We start from the raw sequence: 26,558 nt of genomic DNA, 5'->3' as shown, positions 1-26,558 counted from the left end.
ACAGGTCCAAGGAGGGTTCTACACGTGTGCACACACACACACACACACACACACACACACCCATGTAAACACACACTCACAAACAGCCACAAACAGCAAATGCACACGTGGACCTTCACCTATGTACACACACCACTCCCTCCCCCAGGGGACACCCACCTGACCCCACGTCCATTCCCCTAGCTCCCCTCTTGATTCAGATCCGCCACCAATCAGATCTAAGGGATGATACTCACAGACACAAACCGACACACCACTCGAGCCTTCTCTGTTACCTAAGACACACGCGCACATACACACTAGCGCACACTACAAACACAGGCATGCGCGCACGCACGCATACATGCACACATGCACGCACACGTGTGTGTGTAAACAGCCGCAGGAGCCAGCACGCAGACACACACACCTAAGCATCGCCTCCAGGCGGACTTCCTGTGAAGTGGGCTGCGCTCAAGCTCCAGGCCTCCTGGCTTTCCAGCCGGCTAAGGTCTGGCAGGAGCAGGAGGTGGGCCGGGGTGGGGCAGCCCCCAGAGACAAGGCTGGGGTCCGGCCAGGCAGGGCTATTTGGGGACAACGCTGGGGAGGAGGAGGAACTTGGGAGGCTGCCGTGGGTAGGGCAGACCTGGTCCTGGGGGCCCCGAGAGTGGCCCACCCGCCATTCTGTAGCTGAGGCCCAGGGCTGAGGGTAGGTGGGAGGCCTGCCCAGGGTGGGCCTCTGTCCACAGCCAGGGTCCTTGCCTCTGGTGCCCAGACAAGGGTGGCCTGTCCTCCTCAGGACCCGGCCTCTGGTCCACTCCGAATGCTGAGCGCCGGGAAGTGCCATTCACTCCCCGGACATCATGGATGGAGCCCGCTCTGGGCCAGGCCTCACAGAGCCCCAGGGATGCAGTGCGAGACGCAGTCTCTGCCCATGAGGTGCTGGAGGCCAGGGGGCGGGGCGCCTGAGCGTGACCAGAGGCGGCACGCTGGCAGAGCAGAGCGAGGACAGGGCAGGAGCGCACTCAGGAAGGGACCCGGAGGTGCCGCGTGCCGGAGCCACAAGCCGCCTGCCGCCTGGCGCAGCCCGAGCACCGCGGCGCAGCAGGTTGCTGGCGCTTGCCCACGGCTCGCCTGGGGGGCCGGGGGGGCTCCTGGCAGCGGAATCGCTTCTTCTGGAGCTGCCGCTCCAAGAACCCCGAGGAGGAACTTCCCACGGCTCCTCGCTCACAGTTTGCGTTCCGGGCAACCTTTACCGTCGCGAGCGCCGCGCTCGGAGGAGACTTCGGGGTGTCGCGCTGACATTTCCACTCCTCCACGCTGCCTGTCACCTCCGTGTTTATCTCTAAGCAGCAGAGAGGAGGGCGGGGTCTGGCCCGCCGCGGGGCCCAGGGAACAGGTCTGGCCTTTTCTTGGGGAACATTTGAAAGGCTCTTGGCAGGACCCTGAACGCATCGGGGAGGGGGCTGCCGGGCCCACAGGGAACACTCCAGCGGGAAGAGAGAGTTCCAGAAACCAAGGGGGCTTTCTAAGCTTCCAACCTCAGGAAAGCACCTGCTGGCAGGGTCCCCCCCACCCGCCTGCCATCCGCTGGAGGCAGGCAGGGCTGTAAACCAGAGAAAGTGACCTCCGGGCAGAAGCCGTGTGACTTCGGGGAGAGCGGAGACCTGCCTTCCAGCCCTGCCTCCGCCTCTGTCGCTGTGGGAGGCAGGTCTGCTTGCCGAGCGCCTCTGAGCGTCCGTCTCCTTCTCTACAAACTGGGGAAACTCCATGGCAAGCAGCGGTCCTTGGCTTTGTAAGTGCCCATGCTCCGTCGGGCGGGAAACACCATGAGTCGGAGAGGAATCCCAGGCAGCGAGCCGTGGTTTGCCGCTCTGTTGACTAATGAGTTTGCCGACCACTGGATAGGGGCTTAATCACAAGGAACAACAACAGCCTGTAATTATTGGAATCCGGAGTCTAGGTCAGTGGTCGGCAAACTCATTAGTCAACAGAGTGGCAAACCGCGGCTCGCGAGCTTCATGTGGCTCGTGAGCCGCAGTTTGCCGACCACTGGGTTGGGGGCACCTTGTTAGCACAGGAGCATCACCTGATCTCACACACCTCCCTTCGCTGTTCACTGTGAAGGACAGTCCTTCACCCCAGATCATCATTTCCCCTGTGACGTGATTGAAACATGACAAGTAGGCCGGGCAGCTTGCAACTCATCGGGGAAGAAACCAGCCTGGAGGTCCCCCCCTGCCCTCCTCCCCCAGTGAAGTGTGAGAAAACAGAGTGAACACAGACAATTCTGCCCAGAAGTCTCCAGGGGAGGGTCACGCAGGGTCAAGAGAGATTTTTTTTATATATATATTTTATTGATTTTTTACAGAGAGGAAGAGAGAGGGATAGAGAGTTAGAAACATCGATGGGAGAGAAACATCCATCAGCTGCCTCCTGCACACCCCCTACTGGGGATGTGCCCGCAACCAAGGTACATGCCCTTGACCAGAATCGAACCTGGGACCCTTGAGTCCGCAGGCCAACGCTCTATCCACTGAGCCAAACCGGTTTCGGCAAGAAATTTTTTTTTTTTAAACAAAGATCTTGAGCTTGTTTTGGTATCGATGGAAAGGAGTCAGATGTGGGGGTGGGGAGAAGGTGGAAGTCTAGGACAGGGGTAGTTGATTGATTGAGGAAGGTCCCTGAGAAGGGGAGGTGGGGATGAGTGCACAGGTGGAGGCGTTGCTGCAGGTGAGAGAGGGGACCCATCTCCAGGTGTTGCTATGGATGTTTACCATAAGCCATGCCACCTACTTAGCGAGGTGACCGGCACATCGTACAAACTATTCTGTCAAATAGTTAAGAATGAAATAAATGCTCATTTTTTAGGCATGTCCTATATAATAAAAGGCTAATATGCAAATCGACCGAACTGTGGAATGACCGGCCACTATGATGCACACTGACCACCAGGGGGCAGACGCTCAATGCAGGAGCTGCCCCCTGGCTGGGCTCAAGGCTGGTGAACGCAGCGGCGGTGGCGGCAGCACTAAGGATGTCCAACTGCCGGCTCAGGCCCACTCCCCACGGGAATCAGGCCTAAGCTGTCAGTCGAACGTCCCCCGAGGGCTCCTGGACTGCGAGAGGGCACAGGTTGGGCTGAGGGGACCTCCCAGCCCCGAGTGCATGAATTTTGTGCACCGGGTCTCTAGTATTGAGATAATCATATAAGGCTTTTCTTATATAACCTATTGATGCAACTTCTTATACTTAAACCATTAACATTAAACCATTCTTACATTCCTGGGACAAAGTCTACTGGACTCAGATGAATCATTAACATGCTACTGAATTTGACTGGTGAGTATTTTATGTATTTAGAATTTCCATATCTGTGTTCAGAAGTGAGACAGGTCGATCGTTTCATTGTGAGGTTAGCTTGGATAGATTTCTGGTGACGAGATTACTTTTAGCTTCGTGAGGTGATATGGGTCTCTTGGTGTTTTTCTCTGCTTTGGAAGCGTTATACATCTGTTCCTTAAATATTCTAAATAACTTACACATAAAACTGCTGGGCCTGCAGCCTTCTTTTGAAAATATTTTTATAGAAATGCCAATGTATTCTATAATTACTGAAGTTTTTGATAATTTGTAGTTTTCCAGAAAATTCCAGATCATTGAGATTTTAAGAGCATTAGCATAATTAATTATATACATATTACTCTTTTTATAATGATATCCTTTGTCGTGTTGCTTGTATTTTGTATGTTTTTATTTAATTAGAGTCACCAGATTACTGAAGTGTATTTTTCAAATCAAGTCACACTTCCTTGTCAGCTCTATTTTTCATAGAGCTGCATTAGGTTTGGCTTTATCTATTTTATTTTATTGGGGTTGATTTTTCCTCTTTTCCTAATTTATTGAATTGAATACTTACATTATATGTGGATTAGCTCTCTTTTTCTATAAACAATGCATTTAATACTATGAATCTGCCTTGGAGAATGGCTTTATTCTTATCAGGTAGAGTGTTTTTCATTACTTTCCAAATATTCTGTGACTCTATTTTATTCCTCTATGTTCCAATCGCTAAGGAGAATGTCTTTAAATTGCAGTTGCTGTTGGTTTAATTTTTTTTAATCAGAAAACGTGGTCTGTGAAATTCATGATTTTAGGGACATACTAGGATGTTTGTGATTACTAACCTGATGTCCATGGATGCTTGAAAATAAGGTGAATTCTTCACTTGTGTGTACAACGCTAGACATCTTATTGATATTATTACTCTGAAAGTCTTTGACTTTTATTAGATTACTAGAGGCCCAGTGCATGGATTTGTGCACCAGTGGAGTCCCTCGGCCTGGCCTGCACCCTCTCACAATCGGGACCCCTTGGGGGATGTCGGACTGCCAGTTTTGGCCCAATCACTGCAGGCCAGGCCAAGGGACCCCACTGGTGCACAAATCCATGCACCAGGCCTCTAGTATGCATATAAGATCTTTGGTTAAGCCGAAGCCGGTTTGGCTCAGTAGATAGAGCGTCAGCCTGCGGACTGAAAGGTCCCAGGTTCGATTCCGGTCAAGGGCACATACGTTGGTTGCGGGCACATCCCCAGTGGGGGGCGTGCAGGAGGCAGCTGATCAATGATTCTCTCTCATCGATGTTTCTAACTCTCTATCTCTCTCCCTTCCTCTCTGTAAAAAATCAATAAAATATATTTTTAAAAAAAAGATCTTTAGTTAATCTCTTCCCCGCCCTCCCTATGTCCCCCTTCCCTCTGAGATTCGTCAGTCTGTTCCATGTTTCCATGCCTGTGCATCGAGTGTCTGCCCCCTGGTGGTCAGTGAACATCATAGCCACTGGTTGGATGGTCAAACAGTTGAACGGTCGAATGGTCGCTTAGGCTCTCATATATATAGATGTCACCCATATACAATGGGTTATTTCTGTTGTCTTATTTTATGCTGTCTGTTTCTCAGCTCGCTTATTATTCTTTGCTCCCATTTCCTGCTGTCTATCTGAAGCACTGCTCCCTTTGGCCTGTTCCGGTGGAGAGAGGATGACACCTTAGGGGTGATGGATTTGTTCATTCCCTAGAGTGTGGCAATGGCTGCACAAGTGTGCACCTATGTCTAACGGATGAAATTGTACGCTGAAATATGTGCAGTTTATTGTGTGTCTATTATGCCTCAGAAATCTGTTTTTAAAAATGCCTGCCACACTGTTCGAAAGAATTCATGTAGGACCTCAGCCACCCTCCCTAGCAGTAGCCCAGCTTTGTGGGAGCATTACAGGTGTACTCGTATGCATCTCCCTCTTTCTTACACAGCTTCTTCATCAAATATATCTTGGCATGTATTTTTAGTTCTACTAGTGATCTCTGTGCCGAGCCAGCAAGGCCATGGGTGAACCTGAGAGGGGGCGGTGAAGGATTTAGAAAAGACAGACAAGAGAATAAAGCTGGGGCTAGGTGGGACGCTGCTTCTCTGATGAAGAGACGTCACCACAGCTTGCAAGCCGAGTCTTTATTTTATAGCCAGATTCCACGAGGCAAAGTAAGGGCGTGGTCAAGATGCTTACAATGTTCTCGCGGGTTTCGAATCTACTCAATTACATGCACCTGATCAAGGTTTGCTTACTTGCTGCATCTCCCCCAGCCCATATCACTCAGCCATGTGGGACCACAGGTTCGGACCATAAAGTCAAGCTTATAGCTATAGCCTTTGGCTATAATTGTGCTGGGACTTGCACGTGGCTTTGCCACGAGAGGATCGTGCCCTCTCATTAGTCCCAGGCTTGAACCTGTCCAAACGCTGTAGCCGCTCTCCACAATCTCCTTTAAGATCATCAACTGCACACCGGGGCCTACATTTCCATACTTGCCAAAATCAAGAGCCATATCATAAGGCCTGACCAATTGCCACGTGTTTTTAGTAACTTATCATGCTTTCCTGCCTCCCCTCACCTCCCACCCCCCCCCCCCCAGGTCTTTGTTGTTTCAATTCAGGATTATAAATCCAGCCTTTTCCAATTTTTTTATTTTATAAATCTTTTTCTTATGAAATTTGGGGCTTTTTCCCCCCTATCCTGTTCTGTTTTTTTTCCCCATCCTGTTCTGTTCCCCTGTTTATAGCAGCCTCTATACCTCCACCTACCTCTCTGTCTGGCTCCCATGCTGTATGCTGCACCTTTCCAGCCTTGAGGTCTTCATTTTGTTCCAGGGAAGTAACAGGAGCCATACTTTCCCTCGTCTTGCCTACCCAAGGAGACCTCCCTGCAGCCTTCACTCATGAACCACTCATGGCTGGTAGGTAACTCTTGGCCCACAAACGTGCCCCTCAAAATTCTGAAGAGACCCTTTATTTGCTCCCAACTGTAGTCCTCAGAGGAGGCCTCTGGGTGAGCCTGTTTTTTCCTTCTTTTGGGGCCACCTGTTTTTAATATCCCTTTGCTCAGGGAAGAAAACGTGGGAAACACAAAGGAAAATATCGGATTGCCTATATTCACACCGAACATAGGTAAGATTTACCACTTTGGGGTTCACCCCTTTTGACCTGCCTTGTCCTTATCAGAGACACAACCATTTACACAAAGCCGAACTGAGGCCAAGGCCTACAGACAAGGAAATACAGGCAGCATTCGGTTAGCCCTTTCCAGGTACTTTGAAGAGCAGTGGTAAGTCCATCTGTTTCTGAATGCACTTGTTATTCATAGGAAATCACGCTCTCCTTGAGCTCATGAAATTAAGCAAATATCTAAAGAATAACCTTGATTACTAACCTGTGTGGGATGACCTCACGCCTCCCTGTCGAGGAAAAAGGGAATCTGTCACTTCATGGGGTGGTACCCGCGGCTGAAGTCGGAAACTGGGGTCTCTCATCACCTCCTCCCCCATGACCACCCTCACGTGATGATCATGGTGAAGTCCTGTCCTTGAGTCTCTCCCTCTCCTCTCCCGCTGCCCCGTCCTAGATGAAGTCACTACATCTCTCACAGGGACCACTGCCTTGTCGCCTCCACTTGGCTCCCCTCACTCTCACCCTGGGTACATTACGTGCCTCCCCCCACCCCCAGCTAGCTCTCGGATGCTTCACCTGAGTCCTTAGGTCTTTCCAGAATGTTCTTACCTTCCACGACCATCGCCTCATCATCGCCTCCTCTCTGTAGCCCTAATTACCCCCAGCGCATATTCCCCCACCCAGTTCAGTGTTATGTCTGCGCCTAGATCAAAGACCACCTCCTCCAGGAAGCCTTCTCTGACTTCCCCTAAACTCCCCAGCACCGTCTCTATCTTTCTCCGTAACACCTGCTACTTTGGAGGATGACTTTAAAAGGTGTTTCGCAGGGGCCCGTATAATTTACAAACCAAAGCTCAGTGTGAGTGACCTGTGTGGAACATACGTTCTTTGGGAGGAAAAACAAAAAAACAGTGAATGAATCTGGAACTTTTCTGGAAAATCTAGGAGATGTGTTGCTAGATTGCTCTTCCCCCACTAAGAGAATGCATAGCCAAAAGGATTCAGGCAGACCTGCAATTTACCTGCCCTTTGGGCCTCGAGTAGACCATGTGTGAAGCGAGGGGAATAATGCTACTGTGGGGGGAGAACGCGGAGCGGGAGTTAACGTGGTTATAATAAATGAACGTGGGCTTTGGAAATGACAAAACCTGTCCCTGCTTGATAAGAAGTCCCTTGTGGTTGGCTCGGTGGATGCCTCCTCCCTGCGTCCCTCCGTCCCCAGTGTCCCCGATATGGGAGACTCCCCACGGCCTGAGAAGTCCTGTTGTCACCATGCAGCCATCTTCCCCTCGCCGGGAAGCAGATGGGATTAACAGATTGTAACTATTGTCTCTTGTTCTTCAGCAAGGTGCACGAGGATCTGCGTGTCCCCTCGGCGCAGACAGGCGCCAGGGCCGCCGCAGGGAGGGGAACGTGTGAGGTCCGCAAATACCCGCCGAGTTCTGCTTTGTTTAGAAATCGAGCTTGCTTGGGGTATCAGTGAGGACGGTGCTCAACCACGTGTGCCTGGGAACCCAAAATAACGGTGACTCAGACACAAGAGAAATCTATTTCTCCTTCACATTAAAGAAATCCAGGCGTGGGAAAGGTGGGACTGGTGTGGGGGACACAGGGACATCAGGAACCTGGGCCCATTCTAGCTCATTGCTGCACCCTGGGATCCTCCCAGCTAAGAGGGCTGCTGGAGTTCCAGCCATCACACCCATGTTCCAGACAGCAGGACAGAAGGATTAAAGAAGGGTGTGCAGCCCCCTAGATTGGTGTTGCTCAGTGGTTAGAGAATCGGCCCTCACACCAAAGGGTCGCCGGTTCAATTCCTGGTCAAGGGCATGTACCTGGGTTGCAGGTTCAATCCCTGGGTTGGGGCATGTGCAGAAGGCAACCAATCGATGTCTCTCTCACATCCATGTTTCTCTCTGTCTCTCTCTCCCTCTCTCTCTCTCTCCCCCTGCCCCTTCTTCCCTTCCAGTCTCTCTAAATATCAATGGAAAACCAATCGTCAGGTGAGGATTAACAAAAGGAGGGTGTGCTTCTAAGTTTTGAAGATGAATCCCTGGAAGTCCCACAGGACACTTCTGCTTAAACTTCTCATCAAGCATTGCCCATAAAGGATTCGCTTAGCTGCAAGGGAAGCGGGCAGTCTCTGGGTGGGTAGCAATGTAAGCGCTAAAAAGCCAGGTCCTGAGGTGGCCCCCTCTAAGGTCAGCTGGCAGAAGATCCCAGGGGCTCCTGAAGGGGAGCACCGGGAACCTGTGCCCTGAACCTGAATTCGTCCCCAGCCCACATTTCTCCTCTCTGTGCCTCTGTTTCCTCATCAGCAACATGAAATGGAGACCCCCAGCCCCGGCGACCTCGCAGGACCATTGCAGAACGCTTTGCCAACTGTCAGACACTGAGCGCCATGCACAGGTGGGCATCTTCAAAGCCTAGTTTTAGTTCCTTGGATGGAGAATGGAGAGACGTAGACTCCGGTGTCAGGGTCTTGGGGAGCCCCTTCTCTCTGGCCTCCGTTCCTCACTGTTCCCGGGGAGGCTGGTAACCCTGGACGGGCCCAGGGGCTCCTGTGTTGTCTCTTCCACGAACCAGGTATGGTCCCCCTGGAGCCTCAAAGGCCCCGGGAGGTAGGTAGGGCCGGAGTCCTCCGTGCTTTGACACCTGCGCTGAGCCTGGGGACGCGCTGACGTGGCCGCGTGTCCCCCTCCAGCGCTGCGTGTCCGTGTCGCCGGGAGGCTGGAGAGGCTGTGCCGTGTTGTCTACTCAGGTCTGCCCACTCGGTTATCACATTTGTGCTTTCTCTGACGCTAAGTGCCCTGTCGATGAGTGAACGTTCCCATGGGAGGCATCTGTCTTGCTTACCCGGGCTTGAGCTCACGATGTGTCCGTCCTGGGTGCTGGAGCCGTAAACCACGGTCGGTGGCTGGGAGAAGCGGTCCTTCGCCATCTGTGCGTTTCGTCTCCGTCACCTATGGGAGCGGGGGCTTTTAACCCCTGAGCACTCCCCTCTGGGGGTGCAAGGGGAAAATGGACTCATAGAGCATGTGGAGTTGTGCAGGGTTTCCTGACCTCTGGAATTGTCCCCCGGGACATGACGGGACTCCGGGTAACACTCGTGGGTCCCCAGAACCCCTGGTGCGGTTCCCGGAAGGCTGGGGGCCGCCAGCCATGCCACAAGTTGGGGGTGAGATCCCACGAGGTCCTGCCGGGAACCGGACAGGGGAGCCAGGAGGACCGGGCTCGGGGCTGCGGTGGGCGCGAAGGGTCAGGGTGCGTGCCGGAGGCTGGAGCCAATGGATGTGTGTCTCTCACATCGATGTTTCTCTCCATCTCTTCCCCTCGCTTCCACTCTCTCTAAAAATCAGTGGAAACATATCCTCGGGGGAGGATTAACCAAAAAAATAATAATTTTTTTTTTCCAATTGCCTCAAATTGCTCATTGAAAGGGACCTCATTCAAGTCCTCAGCCCATCACAGACTGCGCCCGCCTCTCCCCAGCCCACCGGGCGCTCCATGGGGAGGGCGGCTCAAACACACTTGCCTACATGGCGAGACGTCGGCCGCAGTGTGGCCTGCGTTGGGGTGTCCAAAAGCAACAATAACGAGGGCTGGCAGGTCAGGGGGAGGGACCGTCTACGGGCAGAAATGGCCCCAGATGAAAGGGACGCGGCTCCTCTGTGCCCACCGCTGGGCCTGGCAGGTGCAGGCGCCCAACCAGCTCATGCGGTGGGGGCTGGAGGAATATGGGGGAGAAGGGCCCCCAGGAGTAAGGCCTTTGGTAGGAGGGGCCAGATTCCGGTGGGGAGACCCAGGCCTCCGGGCAGCAGGGCCCCGGGGTAGCTGCCTCAGTGGTCCTCAGTCGAGGTCAGGTGCCTCTCCTGGGTCCCCACAGCCCCTGGGCATCCCCCCCACAACCCCAACTCCAGGGTACCACGTTCCGGCCCATCTTCTGGGTCCCTTCCCAGGCTGGGGGCGCTGTGGGTGCAGGGCCCAGGGCCCCACGTGGGCGTGCTCAGGATCACGGCTGAGTGAACGAGAGAGGAAGAGAAGGGTTTTTTCAGATCTCTGGAGGCTGGGGACGAGGACCAGGCCTGGATGGAGGAGGAGGAGACAGAAGGAGGGGGCCTCCTCCTCTGCCCCCCGCAGGCTCCCTCAGCCCCCAGCGGGTGGGCCCCAGCGAGGAAGCCGGCAGACAGCAGCGTCCGGACTGCCGGGAGCCGTGACTCAGCGGCCATCTGTTATCTAATGAGAAAATGACAAGCCAATTGGCGTGTTCCCCCTTCTCTTGAATATGGCAGATCGAAAAATGTGACTTTCCTGATCTCTATTTTAATGATTCTGACTCGCTCACTCTTAATTCTCTTAATCCAGCGGCAACTAACGCTGTGATTTGCCCAGGAATTCCAATGGGGCGTCTTTGGATTTTGCTTTGGGGGGTTGGGGTCTTTTTTGGGGGGTAGGAGGGTTTTGCCAGATTTCACCCTTCCTGCCTCTGGAAGGGCCCAGACCAATCCCAGGATTCACTGCCTGAATCACAAAGAAATGGAGCCCTACACAGCCCCCCAAACCCTGCCCACTTCAGAGAGGACAGGCCACCATGGAGGGGGACAGGGGGCCTGCAGTGGGATGAAGCCTAGGGCCGCACCGACCCAGGCGGGCGGGTCCCTCTCCCGCACAGGCCTGGGTTTCGGGCTGTAGCAGGAAGGAGCCTGCCCTGCGGGTCCCTGAGGGCCCCCCTGTGGGTCTGACCCTGAGATTGGACCGGGCAGTCTTGGCTTCTTCTGGATTTCCTAGTAGTTCGGACAAGCACCACATTCTAAGCTTTGAGATCTGACCCCGCCTCCAGCACTCACCCCCTACCTGACCTCAGGCAGGTCCCCCAGAGTGGAACACCCACCTTCCTCACTGAGCCCTGAGGCATGGGCACGGCCCCCAGGGAAGGGGGGGCGGTGAGCCGGGGAAGGCTGCACCCAGGAGAGGGCACCGTTATCCCACTCCTCCTGTCCTGCAGGAGGGGCGCAGGGCTGTGCCAGAGAGCGCTCCCGCCCTGGGTCCCACAGAAGGTTTTTTTTAATTTAAATGCTTTATTGTTTAAAGCAGGGGTCCTCAAACTTTTTAAACAGGGGGCCAGTTCACTGTCCCTCAGACCGTTGGAGGGCCGGACTATAGTTTAAAAAAAAACTATGAACAAATTCCTATGCACACTGCACATATCTTATTTTGAAGTAAAAAAACAAAACGGCAAAAACACCCGCATGTGGCCCGCGGGCCGTAGTTTGAGGATGCCTGGTTTAAAGTATCACATATGTCTCCCCCCCTCCCCACATTGACCTCTCCCCCTGCGAAGTTTTGCATTAGCTTCAAGCTCAGGAGGCCCCGGGCCTAGTGAGAAGACTGGGTTCCGGGCTGAAACAAACCAGGGTTTGAGTCTGTGTACCGGCCGTGTGGCTCCCGGCGAGAGATTCCTCTGTGACTCAGTTTCCCCGCCTGTTCAGGGCTGAAAGGCCCGCTCACCATGGCATGTGGCGTGGGTGAGACCCACGGGGCTAGGCAAAGATGACAAGCCGGGGCGACTGTCTTGACTGCATGTTTCTAGTTGGCAGCAAGTTCAGCCCCAGGGCCCAGGTGCCGTGCCCCACGGCTCCCCGCACGGAGCCCCCAGGCCCCCCACCTGGACGGAGGGCCCGTGGGGGGCAGGGGGGCCACGATCTGGCCACGTGCTCGGCCTCCCGTCCAAAGCCCTGCTCACGTGACCATCACCATCGGCGGTGGATTGATGAAATTAAGCACAGATGGCTACTTTGTTGTTGTTCTTTGAACTGACAGCTGCTGGTATAAAAATAAATTAAATTAAATTTCACATAAGTCAGACTTCTCTGTATTTTTTTTTTTAATGAACTAAGTTTTTTCTGTGTTGTTGTCGTTAAATTGTTTTCTTTCTTTTTAACATACGGAGACAGAGAAAACTCCAGGGCAGCAGAAACAAGAATTCAAAAAAATAAAAAGAACTCCGAGGCGACCCTGTGTTTGGAGACGGTCCCAGCCCCCCTTCCCAGCCCCGCACCCGCGAAGCTTTGGAAGGCCGCAGAGCTGCGGGGTACAGAGAATCTTGGCTCCTTTGTCTTAAGGGCCAGGGAGTCCAATGTTGCTGGGTTGGGGCCAGGTTCGGCCACCAGCGACCCCGTGTCCTTGGGCAAGTCGCTGTCCCAGGAGTAAGGACTGGGAGGACCAGTGCTGGCCTCGTGAGCTGCCTGAGGCTAAGCCCGCGGAGCATCTTCACCCCCGTGGACGGATTATTATAAAGATTAAATCGAGAGTGGATGGAAGGCTGCCTCGAGCCCCACCTGGCTCCCAGCAGGCTCTCAACACCCAGCCTGTGGCCTCCCCCACCCCCTCAGTCCCTCCTGCCAGCCTTCCCACGCTGCTCTGGGTGCGTTCCGGGCTCAGCCACGTGCACACACGGGAAAAGGAGGGGGCGTTGCTGGGTCTAGAGCAGGCAGCCCCACCCCCTGCTCCACGGGGAGTCTGTTCCCATCCCTGTGGCTACACTCTTAGACAGCCCTCCTCCTGGTGACTGCGGACCGGACCGCTCCAGGGGAGCCTTGGCCCAGGCCGCCACCCCTGGAGGAGTGGTCCCGCGCCTCGGGGCACCCAGGAGCACTCAGAACCCACTTCTGTCCCATTGGGCAGAGGAGGAGGAGGAGGAAGGGGAGTCCCTTTCAGGGTTCCAGGGCCCCAGGCTCCGGCGACTCTGGGGACAGAGGAGGGGAGTCCAAGGGGCAGGCCCTACACACCCTGTCGATGGAGGCCTGTAAGCCGTCTCATTAGAAAAACGACGCCACACCACCGTGAATGCATTGCGGTTCACGGAGCAGTTCCGACTCGTCTTATGCAAAGCAGGAAACAGGAAGTGCCCTTGTTAGGAGAGATGCTCACACTGCCTGCCAGCCGCCAGCAAGGTGGCCCTCCAGTTCCCAAGGGCATGATGGGAAACTCCGTGCCCGGAGAAGTCCTGAGTGCACCCCCTACACCCCATCACCGCTCCAAATTCCACTCTCTCTGCCCCAAGAGCCTGCACTAGTCAGAGAGCCATCTGGTAGAACTTTCTGCCACATATCAAAAAATACCCCGAACTTCACTGTCCAGTGCGGCAGCCACTAGCCACACACCTTATTTATTTACCGACCACTGGAAATGTGGCTCATCCAGCGAAGGAATGGAGCACTTTAAATTGTACTGAATTTTCAAACGAAGGACTTGTATGCATGCATATAAGCATAAACAATGGACGCAAAACTCTGGGGGGTGAGGGCAAGTGTGGGTGTGGGGTGGGGGGGTAATGGTAAGATATGTACACATATAATACCTCAATAAAAAATTTAAAAATAAATAAATAAATAAATAAATTGTACTGAATTTTGATGTACATAGCCACAGGTGGCTACCACACTGGCAAACCCAGCTTCAAATTCAGAGCCTCTGTTTTCCATCCTGCAAAATGGGACTGTGAGTCTTTCCCTCCCAGGGATGTGGAAGGTGAATGAATGAGACCAGGGGATGTAAAGAAATGTCACGAACTCAAGAAACTGGTGAAGAAACACAAAGGATTCCATTCCGCGGCCTTTGGTTCGTTTCTTTCACCCCAACTAGGAGGTTCCTCTGAGGCACCGGGCACTCTCGGGGGACAGGGGGGCAGACTCTGGGGTGCAATCACCCCAATGAGGAAAGGGCAGTCCAGTCCATGAGCGCAAAGTTGTGGGTTTCTATTCCTCGAAGAATAGCTGCTTCTGGGCGGCCCAGGTGGTCCTGGGTAGCATCGTGAGCAGGGCCTTGTCTCACCCCCTGACATGACCTTACCCCAGAGGCGGGCCGCCGGGGCCCAACCCTGGAGGCCTCGGCTGCTGCCCAACCTTTGGGTAACCGTGATGGAGGCACAGGGTTCCCCGGACTCTCACGACAACACGTGATCAGCAAGAATTGCATCTGACGGATTCCTTCCTGTGGGGACCTGACACAACTGGGGGTTGTTTTCAAATGCAGGTGCTTTCTTTTGCCATCCGTGGGGAGAGGCGGCAGCGTGTAACACAGAGCTCTGCTAACTCTCTGCTGATCCCAATCGGAGCAGACATTTCTCTTCTCTTGACTTGCTTTCCCATTTCTATGAAACAGAACTGGAGTCAGGTGAGCTGTCTGGTCTGTAGCAGCTGTGACTTTCTCCAGTTCTAAAAACAACAGCAGGATCACAACGAGAGCGATGATGATGACGACGAATGCCGTGGGGGCGGGGGTGGGGGTGGGGTGGGGGGTGCTTGCTTGTTGCCAGATCCTAGGCCAACAGCTTTACAGTTATGTTTAATTCCCATCCATGAGGCAGGGCGACTCCTCTCTCTTATAGCTGAGGAAGCCGGGCTGGGAGAGGGGAGCCAGCGGACCCTCCAAACCTACCCACCGTGTCATGTCACCAGCCCCGTCCTCCTGCCTCACAGGGATTGGAGGGCCAGAGAGATTGTCCCGCATGGAGTCCCATGTCAGACCTGCAAGCAGCATCTGATCCCAGACCCTCAGTCAAAGGTGGGGAGTAGTGAGTGGTACCTCAGACGACTCAGGGGAGAGCAGAGAGAGGTTTCTGTCACGTGAATGTGCTGATCTGGGCTCCTTGCTGATCTGGGCAGGCCTGTGGTGCGGAGGGAGCCCCTGGAGCTGACAGACAGACAGACAGACAGACAGACAGACTGACAGACAGACCGACAGACCGACCAACCTACGGGAAATTCCTGCTGTGCTGTTGCTATCTAAGCATCCTTAGCTGCGGCTCCCCAGTTCTCTGAGTCTGTCTTTCCATCTGAAAATGGGGTGCCCACAGCTCCCTCCCGCTGAGGGGACCGTGGCTGCAGGGCTGGCACGGGGACCCAGCAGTCCAGGCCCGGCTCTGGGTGCACACCGGGTGCCCCGTCCAAGGATGGGTGACCGCCGTCCTCTCGGCTCATGTGCACACGTGCTCTTGAGGCTCAGAGTCCTGGCGGGGGGGCGGGGGGGAGGGCTGCCTGCTGCTAAGGCAGGCCCTGGGGAAGGGCACGGAGCCCGAGCCCGCTCAGGCCCCTCGCCCTGGGCCGTCCTCGGGGCTCGGTCCCAGTCCCGAGGCCAGGAGAGCCTGGCGGCGCCCGCCCAGTAGCACCAGGAGAAGAGGATTTCAAGTGAATTCCAAACAAGCATGTGTGTTGCCCCTGTGCCCATCTGTGGCAGGTTCTCCAGGCGCCAGCTCTTGGAGGCGGAAGGAACAAGGCGGAAGTAGAGTGGCTCTCGGAGAAGCTGGGAAAATTAGCAATTAGGAGGGGAAATTGTAATGAGAAAATGAGCCTTAATAAGGCAAACACAATACTGCCGCGGCTTTTTTTCTTGCGCTCTCGCCGAAAACAAGCGGTGACTTCATGTCTGGGTTTCTCTGCTTTCCTGCGGCAGAGCCAACTGAGAAAGAGCCGGAGGAAAATGTCTCCGTTGTCCCTAGACTGTGTCCCTGGCACCCGGGAAAGAAAAGGCCGGCTCCGCGGGGGTGAGCAGCAGAGCCGGACCCGCTGCTTCTGGGGACACCCACTCTGCTCTGGGCCCCACACAGACCCTGCCAGTCAGCACCGGCTAGGTCACGCTGCAGTAACAACCCGGCTCTCGGAGCCTGCACACAACACTACTCAGCAAACTCCATAAATCTGGGCTTCTTGATGTCCCAGCGTTCATGTAACACTCAGCCAACACTGCTGGAGCCCTGGCCCTGTGCTAGGCCCTGTGGACACGCGGGTGAGTAACGCACACCCAGGCCCCGCCGCCGTGGAGGTCACGTTCTAGACAACAAGCAAGTGCATCAACAAGAGAAGGACTGATTGGGAACCCCAGAAGTGAAGTGGCAGACCTGGGAGGTGAGCTGGCTGAGTGAGCGGATGAATGGACGAGTACACACACGAGTGAACGAATGTTTTCCACCCTCACCCCTCAAGGTCCACCTCAAGGGCCCTCAACTCCAATATCCCTGGGCCTCATGAATTAATATCTTTAAGGGCCAGCAGACAGGCACCCTCAATACGGAAACAATGCCTCTTTGATAAATATTGATGCTCATCAATATTGCTGGGCTTGGCCATATATAACTTAGCCTGTCTGCAGATGCTGTAATTCACTAGCGGTGACATCGCTGAAATCCTGTGCGTGGAAAACTGAAATCCTGTGCGTGCAAAACTGAAATCCTGTGCGTGGAAGACTGAAATCCTGTGCGTGCAAAACTGAAATCCTGTGCGTGGAAGACTGAAATCCTGTACGTGGAAGACTGCCCCAGCACAGGCTTCTGGTTACCCCCAGAGGCCTGGTCCAGGAACCTCCCCAGTTCTCACCTGGGGCGTCAGCACCACCTGCTAGTCAGTCCCAGGCACTGGCCGGACACCGGAGCTTCCAGGGAAGGAAGGGAGCAGTGGCCTCCCCCACTGCCTCCCTGCAGGAGACACACTGGTGGGCAGCTGGGGCAGCCCTGAGCATTTATAGCCCTCCTGCCCCGCCCCCCCCCCCCAGAGAGGCTTTGATTGGCTCTTGTTGCCGCACTCCAGGATAGGGTGTTCCTATTGGACAGAGCTCAGCCACCGCCAGCCTGTGGCTGTCATTGGCTCTGCCCCCAAGCCCTGATCCAAACAGCTACACAGGCAGGTAACTGTGCCGCTGTCTTCCTGAGGGGCAGGTGGAACCCACTCTGAGGCCACGTGGCTAGACGAACTCATGCACCTCAAGCTGTGCTGCCCCGAACCCCCGAGATTATCTTGGATGCATCACTTCCCCTCGGCTGAGTGGACCCCGCAATCCCTACCGGCCCTGTTCAGACGGCCTTACACGCCTTATATGCACGCACCGACCTGCTCCTGCCCATTCCTGCCACATCCGGGAGAGGCCAGCCCATTGCGCATGCAGGGACCTCGAGGCCCAGTGGAGGGGTGGGAAGGTGACTCCTGGAAGGTGGCCCGAAGCCCCAGCCCCTTATATGCACAGCGGGCATAGGCAGCACCTGCGACACGTGGTCCGGCCTCGCCATAACCATTACCATTTGTCTCCTCTAGCTTTTCCAGCATCAGACCGGCTAGCGGGGCGCCAGCACCGGCCCTGCTGGGCACGGAAGTCTCCTCTCTGCCAAGGAGTTAGGAGCGCAGCGCGAGCGCAATGCACCGAGGCCTGGAGTGGCCAAGCGCTCCGGCCCTCCCACCACCCAGCGCTCCCCTCCAGCCCAGGAAGGCCCGGCGGGAGACACAGCTGGGCTGCCGGTGCCGTGTGACTTAATGGGAGCTGTAATTCCTCCACGACTCCATCTAGAACTGGGAGCGATGTGCATAATTCATGGGGGTCTGGGTGGCGCAGCCGGGCTGGGTGCCCGCTTGCTGGAAGTTGGGCGGATGTGAGCGAATGGAAAAGCGCCCGGAGGGGAGGGGGGCTGCCGCCCGGGCCTGGCTCCTCAGCCCTGTTCTCCGGGAACCCGAGCATCCCGGGCTGGAGGAGAGACCCAGACCCCTCGGGCTAACATTTCTCGGCTCCAGTTTCCTGGGGAAAGGGGTCAGCTGGTCTGTTATGGTGGTGGCTTCTGTAGCTCTGAGTCGCAGTCCAGCTGAGGAGGGAGCAGCCATGGGGTCCTCTCACATTGATGCCAAGCTGGGTACTTGTGTGTCACCCCCTCACCACCACCCCCCACACACACACACACTGGGATGTCAGCTCTATGAGGGCAAGGGTCCTTGTCTCTGTTGCTAACTGCTGTCTGGAATAGGGACTAGGACTCACGTATTCAATAAATATTTGTTGAATGACTGAGTGAGCTCAGGTGTAGAGTTAAGAGAGAGATCAGTTTGATCCTAAATCTGTGGCCTTGGCGTGTGACCTTGAACAATTTAAACCTCTTTTTAAACTCTCCGTACCTCTGTTTCTTTCCCTGTAAAATGGACACAATCGGGTTGAGAAGCGAGGCTAGTTGAGCGGCAGCAGGGCTGGTGGGTCAGCCCTGAGGCCCGGGCTCAGGAGGGGCTGGTGAGCTCTGCACAGCGTGACCAGCTCAGATTTCCAGACCGGGGAGTGCCCGGCTCCAGAAGCACCCCAGGTTCCAGAACCACCCCAGGGTTTCAGAACTATCCCCAGGTTCCGGAACTACCCCCAGGTTCCAGAAGCACCCCAGGGTTCCAGAACCACTTCAGGGTTCCAGAACCACCCCAGGGCTCCAGAAGCACCCCAGGTTCCAGAACTACCCAGGGTTCTAGAACCACATCAGGGTTCCAGAACCACCCCATGTTCCAGAACCACCCCAGGGCTCCAGAACTGCCCGCCAGGATGCTAGAGTCAGTGCTCTGGGACTCCAGACCTGCACACCTCGTTCTGGGGCCCTAGAGCCAGGCCTAAGGGCTCGGAGGGCACAGCTTGGGAAGGGCGAGGTCCCTGATTCTGGAAACGTGGGCTCTAGTGTTCCGCTTCCTGCTTAGGGACCCTGTTCCCACTGACCTCCTGGAGCCGAACTAGGGTCCTCACTGACATCCGGCAGGTTTGCAGCGGCGTGGCTGACACTGGTGTCCCGAGCTCCAGGTCTCTCTGCGGAGGGTTGGCTCCCCGCAGGAACTGAGGCAAGCACGGCCTCCACCCCCAAAGGTCCACACGGGCCTGGCGCCCCGAGCCAGCTCTCCCCGGGAGCGAGTTCTTTGGGGCCCCCACCAGCGGGGACTCCCCTGAGCTTGCTTGTCCAGGAGTCTGGTTGGGAGGGCCCGTGGGCTCAATAATACATCCCCCCAAATGAGGACACCCATCAGGGGGCAGAGGCAGCCCGCGCCCACCTGGGTCAGGCCAGCACGACGCATCTGCCCCTGCACCGGGCGCAGGCAGCTTCCCGGCCCACAGGGGCCTTTTGTGAGCGAGCAGCCAGCCAGCCCTGACAGGTTCGTCCTCTGCCCGCCAGCCTGAATATTCCATGGGCTTGAATAATGCAGGCCGCCCACGTCCCAGCGCACCACGGCTGCCGGAAGGCTGCAGAGACAAACGGTGGTGGGGTCTCGATCTGCACCCCCCCCCCCCTTGCCCCATGACTGTTTTGAACTAGAGGAGGCTCCCGCCAGGCTAGGGACAAGGCCTGATACATGGGGCGGGTTGGGGGTGGGTGGAGGGCACCTTACCCCTCCCAACCTCTGTGGTTGAAGCCCCCGTGAGTTGGAGGGAACACGGCGTTGGAGCTCAGCTAATGCAGGCCCAGGTCTTGCTCCACCCAAGTCCCTTGCCCTCACCGAGCCTCGGTTTCCAAATCTATAAATGGAAGATACTGCCGTGCAGCCTTAGCTGAGGCCGGATGGGGAAGGAGAAAGCGCAAACTGGAGATGCCAGCATGCATCAGCCCTCCTTCTCCGCCACCAGCAGCACCGCCAGCCCCGCGGCCCATCCTCGCCCTCCCCTCGAAGGTCTTCACTCCCCAGGCCACGGAGCCGGGGCCACGCGCTTGCTGTCACCACCCCCAGTGTTCCGTGGAACCCTCCTGGCTGCGTCAGAGAATACATTCGGCCAACAAACTGCGGGGCTGGGAAGGAGACCTTAACCAAAGACAGTAAACACCTCTAACCATGGAAGGTTAAAAAAAAAAAAAAAACGAAAAGGGCCCCCAAACCCTGCAGCCCAGTTTTCTTTAAAAAAAAAAAAATCTTTTGTGTTTTATTTTTTTACATGCAAAGAAGGTACATGCGCATGAAAACAATGCAAGTGAGAAAAGCATATTTAAACGCCTAACAGCCTCTCTCACTGGAGCCCAATCCTGTAAGATAACCAATGTTAACAAAGCGAGGGAATGCACGCTGATTTCCATTCCTGTGGTTACTCCGGGTGTTGGTGTGCTACGGCTGCTGTCGTAAGTACCACAGACCGAGTGGCTTAAACACTGGAAGGCGATTGCCCCGCAGTGAGCTGGTCCCACTGGGAGTCTGGGATTCAGGCCGAGCTCCCTCTGAAGGCTCTGGGAAGGGTCTGCTCCAGGCCCCCCTTCTAACTTCCCGGGGTTCCTTGGCTCGTGACAGCTTAACTCCCACCTTCACGTGGTGTTCCACCTGCGCGTGTGTGTCTGTGTCCGAATTTCCCCTTCTCATAAGGACACCAGTCACCCGGGATGAGGGGCCCACCCTACGCCAGCATGACTTCTTAACTAATGACAACTGCAGCCGTCTATGTACAAGTCAAGACTCACTCTGATTTACTGGGAGGTAAAACTTAAACGTATAAATTGTGGTGGTGGCTGGGGTGGGGGAGGGCGGGGGTTGGCATATCTCAACCCACAACACTCTGGAACTTTCTTCGCTTAAGCATTTATTATAAAAATCTCGCCACATCAATATATTGTTCCAAGTTATTCTTTAAAAAAATACACACAAAAACAGCTTTATTGCGATGTAATTTGCATCCCACACAACGGACCCATTTAACGCATACAATTCAATGGTTTTAGTATATTCACAGATGTGTGTGATCATCATCACGTCGATTTTAGAACATATATTGGCCTCAGAAAGAAGCCCCGTACTGTTTGACGATGGCCCACCACCTTTCACCCTTCACCCCTTCATCCCCCCCACCCTCCCAGCCCTAGGTAACTACGAATCCACTTTTTGTTCTCTACAGACTTTTCCTCTCCTGGGCATCATATAATATGTGGTCTGTGTGGCTTCTTTCACTTAGCATGAGATTTTCAAGGTCCATCCGTGGCATAGCCGGTATCAGTACCTCGCTCCTTTTTGTGGCCAAATCATGTCCCATTGTGTGTGGATAGACCACATTTTGTCTATCCATTCATCAACTGACGGACATTTGGGTTGTACCCACCTTTTGGCTGGCATTGTGAACAAAGATGCAATAGTAATCATGTAAATAAACATCTGTATACAGGTGTTTGTGTGGGCACCTGTTTCTGCTCTTCTTGGGCATACACCTACGAGCGGAATTGCTGGGCCACAGCGTTAATCGTTTGAGGAACTGCCAGTTTGATGGTTCCAGTTTCTCTGTAGCCTCAGCACCAATTGCTGTGATGTAAGCTTCTAACCTGGCCATCTCGTGAGTCTGAAGGGGCATCTCACTATAGTTTGATGTGCATTTCCCTGATGCCTGGTGACACTGAGCATCTTTTCAGCTTATTGCAGGCCATTTGCATATCTTCTTTGGGGAAATAGCTACTCAAATCCTTTCCCCATTTTTAAACTGGATTCTCTTTCTGTTGTCGGGGTCTATGAGGTCTTTATACATTCTAGATACAAGCTCCTTATCAGATATGTAACTTGCAAACATTATCTTCCATTCTGTGGGCTGTATTTTTAAAAAATATATTTTTATTGATCATAGAGAGAGAGGAAAGGAGGGGGACAGAGAGATAGAAATATTGCTGAGAGTCATTGACCCGTTGCCTCCTGCATGCCCCCTACTGGGGATCAAGCCCGCAACCCAGGCATGTGCCCTGACCAGGAATCAAACTGGGACCTCCTGGTTCATGGGTTGATGCTCAACCACTGAGCAACACCGGCCAGGCTGTGGGCTGTCTTTTTATTTTATTTAGAATGTGCTTTGAAGCACAAAAGTTTTTAATTTTGATGAAGCCCCGTTTATCTATTCTTGCTTTTCTTGCTCATGTTTTTGGATCTATATCTAAGAATTTCCAAAAATAAGGTCATAAATATTTACCTTTGTGTCTTCTACTAAGAGTTTTGTGGCTTTGAATTAGTGTAGTTTAGTTTCTTGATCCATTTTGAGTGAATTTTTTGTAAATGGTATGAGATAAGCATCCAACTTTATTCTTCTGCATGTGACTGTACAGTTGTCCCAGCACCATTTGTTGAAAGACTATTCTTTCCCCATTGAATAGTTTTGGCACCTGTGTTAAAAATAAGTTTCTTACAGACTCATAGACTCTTAATTGTATTCCATTGATCAAAACATCTAGCCAGTACCATACAGTCTTCATTGCTTTTGATTTTTAGTAAGTTTTGAAATCAGAAATGTGAGTCCTCCAATTTTACTTCCTGTTTTCACATTGTTTTGGTCATTCTGGGTCCTGTGAAATTTCATATGAATTTTAGAATCACCTTGGCCATTTATACGAAGAAGTTAGCTGGAATTCTGATAGGGATTGCATTGAATCTATAGATAATTTGGGGGAATATGCCATTTTAACAATACCAAATTTTAATCTATGAACATAGGATTCTTTCTGTTTATTTAGATTTTTTATTTATTTCAACAATGTTCTATAGTCTTCAGAGTACAAGTTTTGTGCTTTGTTGCTAAACTTATTCCTAAATATTTTATTCTTTTTGATGATATTGTAAATGGAACACTTCAGATATTTTTTCAAATATTAAAAAAAAAGTTTTATTCCCAATGCGAATGTGATGGTTTTTACATTTCCATTTCTGCTTATTGCTGATATCAAGAACAGCTATTGTGTTGTTGCTTATTTATCTAGCACGCAGCCACCTTAGCTTTTGTTGTTGTTGTTGTTGAATTGCTTGAATTTTCTAGATATATAATTATGTGGCCTGCAAAAAAGGCCATTTTATCATTTCTCTTCATGTATTTAAGTGGTCTGGTTAGTTTTCCTTTCCCGTTGCACCAGCTAGACCAGTGCTGAGTACATGGTGAGAACAGACACCTCCCTCGGTCCTGGTTCCAGTGGCACCAGCCTTAGGAGTTCTGTCTGCCGTTCAGTTTGGGTAAAAGCCTTGTTCATGCTTAAGTCGTTTTCTTACAGTCCATCCTTCTTAGGGAGGCATAGTAGTTACACAGTGTGTATTCTGGCCCGGCCTATGTGGCTCAGTTGGTTGGGCATTCTCCCATGCACCAGGAGGTCACCAGTTCGATTCCCACCCGGGTTTCAGGCTTGGTCCCCAGTAGGGAGTGTGCAGGAGGCAATCGATCAATGTTTCTCTCTCTCTCCCTCTCCCTTCCTCTCTCTGAAATCAATAAAAAACATATGTATTTTTTAAAGTGGGTATTCTGAATCATAAGTTACTTACTAGATTTGCTGACGTCTGTTTCCTTAGCTGAAAGTGGGGGTGATAACAGCGCTGACCTACAGGGTTGTTGCAATGGCGACCGACTCCCAGTGTGCCAAGCGAGAAGCCAGGTTCTAGTCCAGATTCTCCTGGGAAGCTGACTTTTTTTCCTCTGTTTGGAACTGTGGACGCTTTGAAGACGTTTTCCCTGGAATCTGGGGGTTCCACCAGGCTATTCCAGCCGGAAACTTGTGTGCCCTTTCAATCTAAAAATGTTTGAGATTCTACCGAAGGGTGAAGAAAAGGCAATGACCTCAAAATGCTGTGCTTGGCCATGACATCATTCATACGTGAGTGCCAACAATTTTTAAAACTTTAAAAGTCTGGGCAATGGGAATATCAATTATTGATGACGATGTGGAGCAGTGGGAACTTCATACTGGCAGGAGTCAACATTCCCAAAGCCTCTGTTGATACTATGGACTAAAGTTGAAGAAATGAACACCTCATGACCCGGAAATTGCACCTCAGAGTGCATGCCTTAAGTGACCCGGAACTTGCACCCCAGGGTACATGCTTTAGAGGGTTCTGGCCCATGAGCACCAGAAGACTAGCCCTGTGTAAGCAGCACTGTTAGGAGAGCAAAAACCAAAAACTAGAAACCACTCAAACTTCATCAGCAGGAGAAAGTACCCATAAATAGCCGTCTATTCACACGACAGAACGCTACACAGCAGTGAAAAAGAAGCAACCGCTGTGTGCTCAACGTGGATAACATTGGGAATAACATGTTGAGAAATAAAAAAGCAAGGGATGGAAGGATACACACAAAATTACTCAATTACATGAGGTTTGAAAGCATGCAAATAATAAAACTAAATAATACCCAGCCTGACCGGAGGGTCTCTGTGGGTTGAGCATCGTCACATGCACTGAAAGGTCACCAGTTTGCTTCCAGGTCAGGGCACCTGCCTGGGTTGCTGGCTCAATCCCCAGTATAGGGCGGGCAGGAGGAAGCCAATTGATGGTTCTTTCTCACTGATGTTTCTCTCTCTCCCTCTCTCTCTCTCTAAAATCAATAAAAAGATGTATATATTTTTAGAAAATTAAGCAATGTCCTGTTTAGGACCACGAGCATTTGGTAAAAATAATAAAGGACAGCAAGAGAAAAATAAACACACAAATTCAGGAGCACAAATACTCTTTTTTAGAGGTGGCTAGCAAGGGGGCAGTAGCAGAGGGGCACGTGGGTGCAGGGGTCTGGCACTCCAGGGTGGCTGCCTGCCTTCCACAGAGAACCGCTCATGACCACACACTTCCTCGGGGCCATATCATAATGCTAAGAATTAATATTTTTGCTCCATTTTAATCCCCTCAATAAATCTATAAATTCAACACAATCCCAATCAAAACCTGATCGAGATTTTAATGGGATTTGACATGCTGATTCCAATATTCAGAAGGACGAGTGAATGTTCCGGAGTAGCCAAGACAGCTTGAAAAAGGAAGAAACACGAGCGAAATTTTGCCCGACAAGATGTCAAAACATATTATAAAGTAATTTTAATAAATATAATGTGATATTAGCACATGAATAGATAAATAGATCCTTGGAACAAAAATAGAAGATTAAAAAAAAACCAGGCCCATGTATATATTGGCATTTCCAATCAGTGGGGGGAAAGTGGATTATTCAAAAAATATTAGAACAATTTACTACCTGGAAACTTTTTAAATTAAATTCCCTCATCATACCATTAACAAAAATTAATGGGGGGTGGGGGGGGGAACATATATCTTTTAAAAAAGGCCTGTTAGAATAAGAGAAAACATTAGAAAATATATTTATGACCTTGAAAAATCTTAAGATTTACTGAAAAACCAAAATTTATAAATTTTACTACAAAATTTAAAAGTTTGTATGCAGAAAGATAATATAAAGTGAGAAATGGAAGATGAAAAAATATTTACAAAATATATAACAAATAAATGTACCCAATATATGTAAAGAATTCCTTTGATATGGAAACAGGAAAAAGATACTCATAGAAAAGATGCAGAAGAGAAATGATAAAGGGTTAATACACGTATTAAAAGATGTTCAATTTTTCTGTAAAGACAGGAAATACATATTAATTTGACATATTTGTTCCCATCAGACTGGCAAAAACTTAAATGTGCCAACATCAAGTGTTGGAGAGTGGGCAGGGATGTAGGCACACTTAATCTACACTGCCAGTGAGATTATAAATGGGGAAAGTCACTCTGGAGACCAATTTGGCAATCTCTACTAAAATTTAATATGCAGCCTGCTTGCCTGCCTTCTTTTCTTCTTGACTATTCAGTCTAAAACCGTTATATAAGACTGAGCAGAGTAGGTGCACACACCAGAGGGAGGAAGTGTGGCAGCCCAGCATGGGTGTGCGAAGCCAAATGGGTTCAAGCCAGGCGAGGTTTGTGTGTGAGTGTGTGTGTGTGTATGTGCGTGTGTTTATTGATTTTAGAAAGAGAGGAAGGGAGAGGGATAGAGATAGAAACATCAATGACAGAGAGACATCAATTGGCTGCCTCCTGCACACCCCCTACTGAGGATGGAGCCTGCAACCCAGGCATGTGCCCTGACCAGAAATCTTACTGGGGACCTCTTGTTTCACAGCTGGGCCTCACCTGGGCACTTCCAAGCCCAATACAAATAGCAGCCATCTGCAGATCTCTCTGTAGCTCCTGCTGGGTGGCCCCAGGCAGTGGCTGACTTTGCACCTCCCTGGAGGCCCTAGAGCCAGTGTACCCAGTGGACAGCTTCAGACCATACCAGATTACAACTCTACACATCCACAAGTGACACACTCAAGGGGCAGACTCAGTGAACACCAAAGCCCCACTGAAGCAAGTCCTGCTTCATAGGGTGTTTCCTGCACAGCAGCTCTCCCACTGTAGTCGCAGCTGGTCCTCACAACCAATTGACCTGGAGGTCAATTCCTCCCAAGGCTCAACTACAAGACTGTGTACACAGCCCACACTGGGACACACCTAGAGGGGCCAGGTCAGGTGACTGGGGAGGCTGAACCAC

This window comes from Cnephaeus nilssonii, assembly GCF_951640355.1.
Source record: "Cnephaeus nilssonii genome assembly, chromosome: 4".
Lineage (NCBI taxonomy): Eukaryota > Metazoa > Chordata > Mammalia > Chiroptera > Vespertilionidae > Cnephaeus > Cnephaeus nilssonii.
This window is presented reverse-complemented; position numbering follows the sequence as displayed.